Below are 4,082 nucleotides of genomic sequence, written 5' to 3'. Positions count from 1 at the left end.
CCAGCCGGGAGACGTAGTCTTCCCAACGTGTCCTGGGTCTTCCCCGTGGCCTCCTACCGGTTGGACGTGCCCTAAACACCTCCCGAGGGAGGCGTTCGGGTGGCATCCTGACCAGATGCCCGAACCACCTCATCTGGCTCCTCTCGATGTGGAGGAGCAGCGGCTTTACTTTGAGCTCCCCCTGGATGGCAGAGCTTCTCACCCTATCTCTAAGGGAGAGCCCCGCCACCCGGCGGAGGAAACTCATTTCGGCCGCTTGTACCCGTGATCTTGTCCTTTCGGTCATAACCCAAAGCTCATGACCATTGGTGAGGATGGGAACGTAGATCGACCGGTAAATTGAGAGCTTTGCCTTCCGGCTCAGCTCCTTCTTCACCACAACGAATCGATACAGCGTCCGCATTACTGAAGACGCCGCACCGATCCGCCTGTCGATCTCACGATCCACTCTTCCCCCACTCGTGAACAAGACTCCTAGGTACTTGAACTTCTCCACTTGGGGCAGAGTCTCCTCCCCAACCCGGAGATGGCACTCCACCCTTTTCCGGGCGAGAACCATGGACTCTGACTTGGAGGTGCTGATTTTCACCCCAGTCGCTTCACACTCGGCTGCGAACCGATCCAGCGAGAGCTGAAGATCCTGGCCGGATGAAGCCATCAGGACCACATCATCCGCAAAAAGCAGAGACCTAATCCTGCAGCCACCAAACCGGATCCCCTCAACGCCTTGACTGCGCCTAGAAATTCTGGAACCCGCTAAAAACTGCACTTTAAAAGTAATGTCTACAAAATATAAATACCAAAATATGACATTTTAAGGTGTGTTTGTGTCACAGTATTTTGCTTTTTTTTCAATTAGTATGCTATTGCAGGGTAGAGCTTTGTTTTCCCCTCCAGTGTTCTACTGTTGCAAAAGGATTAGAAGGAATGTTAATTAGCACTGCAGCGTTTGTTACACGAAGATGGATGGAGCGGTGTTACGGCAAGAAGGTAAATATTGGAAGTCATACAAAGGTTCCCCACTCTCGCACTGGTGTTGCAGAGTCTGATGGTCCGAAGGTCTGACTACTGGACAGGCAAAGGTGCAGTTACTTAAAAATGATCAGCCAAGTGGTGAATAGCCGACGTATTTTACAGTTTCTCGCAATTACATTCTTATCACATATGACGGACATGCAGAGAAAAGAGGGTGGTAAAAAAAAAACGCTGGGCTTCAAATTGCTTCTTAATCCAGTGGCAAATGTAAAGTGCTCTGAGTTGTACTTTGTGTGTTGTGATATGAACATTCCTCCCGTGCCTCTCACATTGTCCTCTCACTTATTCATGACCCCAAATTTATTAAGGAAAAGTCGTTTGGCGGCAACATTGTGGGGCTGAGGGGAAAACGACTGAGCGCTTCCACGGGAGAGGGGAGTAGTACAGTGCCATGGGCAACAGCATTCCTGGAATGAACAATTATTAATAATGCAGGGTGGGATAACAAAAAGAAACCCCCTGCTGTCTGTTACAAAGACAATGCGGTTTTACTCAAATCTCAGATGCAAGTATCACACACATGTGATGACTTTTTGCACTTTTAACACAGGGATATGTCAGATGTGAAGCTTTTTTCAAAAGTCCCTAGCCCATATGCGCTACCCTCTTGCACAGGACTGAAAATTGAAAAAAAATGAGAGCAACAGCTGAAGCGGATTATTAGAATTGGCCTCAAACTGCTGCTGAGGAGTCCACGGGCTCAAGTGGTAATGAGTGAAAGGAAAATGCGGAATGCTGGACAGATTGATTAGACGAGTGACTGACAGAAATGCCAATGTCTTATCAGTGGCATGAGTGGTGAGTGTAATTGGTGGTGTGACATTTCAATTCAAAGTCCCGCCATAATGGGCGTGCCATTTAAGATATGCACTTAATTGCCAATGAATGAAAAGCATCCGTATGTAGATAAGGAGTTAAACACACACACACTTCAACACGTGATGGGACTGTGTGGGTTCTAGGGTTGCGTGGGGCACTTTGTGAGAATGGCGCTTGCAGCTGGTGTGTGTGTGTAGCTTTGTATATAACCTCCATGCACAGATGCTCTCTGTTGATAATACATTTTAAGAAATATTCATAGTTGATTGGCAACACAAAATTGTCTCTAGTGTGTGAATGTCAGTGTGAATGTTGTCTATCTGTGTTGGCCCTGTGATGAGGTGGCGACTTGTCCAGGGTGCACCTCGCCTTCTGCCTAAATGCAGCTGAGATAGGCTCCAGCACCCCCTCTCCCTTCCCCCCGCGACCCCGAAAGGGACAAGCGGTAGAAAATGGATGGATGGATGGACAGATGCTCTCTGTTGATAATAATAAATTTTAAGAAATATTCATAGTTGATTGGCAACACTAAATTGGCCCTAGTGTGTGAATGTGAGTGTGAATGTTGTCTGTCTATCTGTGTTGGCCCTGTGATGAGGTGGCGACTTGTCCAGGGTGTACACCTCCTTCTGCCCGAATGCAGCTGAGAACCCGAAAGGGAGAAGCGGTAGAACATGGATGGATGGATGGATGGATTTCTATTATGCCTATCAATAAGAAATACCATTTTTTTTTTAAAAGTGCTCCAGGTTGCTGAAAGTTTTCTAAGTACTGCATAGAAATTTGTGAGCAATTGTTGTTTCTGATTTCAATGTGATGAATAGAGTGTGATTAACAATGACACATGATAGTTGATTATTAAGATATATTTGTGTGCGTGGTGATTTATATCATTATTTATCCAGTGGCTCGCTGAAAGCAATTATACCGTGAAGGGTATAATTCCAGTCCATTCGCGCATTCCCAAATTATGGCAGCTTCACAATAATTATGATTTATCCGAATGGCTGTCCTTAATAATTCACCCTCACTTGTTTGGGGAGGGAAGGGGGGGCAGGGGGGGGACAAAAAAAAATAAACACGCGGCTCAATAATTTAATCTATAAGTGGTTTCTGCATTGAAAATGTTACACATACAACAAGTTAAAGCTGCCATGTTTTAAGCACCTGCTGTCTTCAAAGTAGCATCTGTACTTTCCCTGGGTATGCAATGTGTCAAATGTGATGGCACCTGTGGCACGGTGGTGTGGTTGCAATAGTTGGAGCACACATGGCTCCCTGCAGGCACCTGGTGGACCTCATGTGGCCCTGATGGAGAATGGAGATGACTCCAGATGGCACTTTTCTACCACGGTACGTGTGCACCAACACTTGATGGCATTATAGTCTCACAGACTACACAGACAGCTGATGATCATTTCCTGTGAACTCACGTTGTCTGCCACCCGGCCCCCCCCACCACCACCACCACCACCACCCCTCGTTGAGCCAAGCAACAGCACTGAAAGCGGATCACATGTGCAAAAAAGGCCAGAACTGGACGCTTACCTTCCCGACGTGAAGCAGCCATTCCTATCCCCCGCCTCACGTCCGAATCCACGCTTAAGATCCAAAATGCGGTGCAATCCCACTGCAGAATCGGAAGCCGTGACGTTGTGTTTTTTTTTTTTTGTTTTTTTTGTTTTTTTTCCTGCGCTCAACGTGGCTGAGACACCCCGCGTTGCCTCTTGGAGTCTGCCCGGTGTTGCGTGGAGGAGGCGGCGGTGATGATGCTGATGCTGACGGGATCTCTGCAGAGGTGTTGTGGGCAGGGAGTATATGCCGGCGAGCCCGGCGAGATGCGATTAGCCGCACTTGAACCCGACGAGGCTGCCTGGTGGTGCTGATGCTGCCGAGGCTCCGTGCCGCTATAACAGCATCCGTGGATCATACCACCGCGCCGCGGATGAGGGGGTGTGGCACAGACCGCTCTTCTCTGGTGTTTACTCTTTAGCACGACGCAAAAAAATGCCATGTCACTATTTCCTATAACTCACAGAAATAAAGTACATTATAGTGTTGTCCCCCATACGGATATTTTGGTACCTGAACTAAAATTATTTTGATACTTTTCGTTACTTTTCTAAATAAAGTGGACTCAAGTAACTCATTCTCTTTCTATGCCACATCAATGTGGAATGCGCTCCCAACAGGTATAAAAGAAAGGGCATCTCTATCCTCCTTCAAAA

General features: G+C 47.3%; 1 protein-coding gene across 2 annotated transcripts in view; it reads right to left on the bottom strand.

Annotated features, from left to right (window-relative positions):
* Nucleotides 1–3,786, bottom strand: part of tenm1 (teneurin transmembrane protein 1) — a 480,926-nt gene extending 477,140 nt beyond the window's left edge. For both annotated transcript variants that reach the window (XM_062045519.1, XM_062045520.1), the window contains exon 1: nt 3,403–3,786. The gene's annotated coding sequence lies outside the window, so the exon portion shown is untranslated. The remainder of the gene's footprint in view (nt 1–3,402) is intronic.
* Nucleotides 3,787–4,082: the final 296 nt, after the last annotated feature.

The sequence above is a fragment of the Entelurus aequoreus genome, linkage group LG04, assembly GCF_033978785.1.
Source record: "Entelurus aequoreus isolate RoL-2023_Sb linkage group LG04, RoL_Eaeq_v1.1, whole genome shotgun sequence".
In the NCBI taxonomy this organism is placed as follows: domain Eukaryota; kingdom Metazoa; phylum Chordata; class Actinopteri; order Syngnathiformes; family Syngnathidae; genus Entelurus; species Entelurus aequoreus.
The sequence above is the reverse complement of the archived record's forward strand: the minus strand, read 5'-3'. Positions and strand labels throughout refer to the sequence as shown.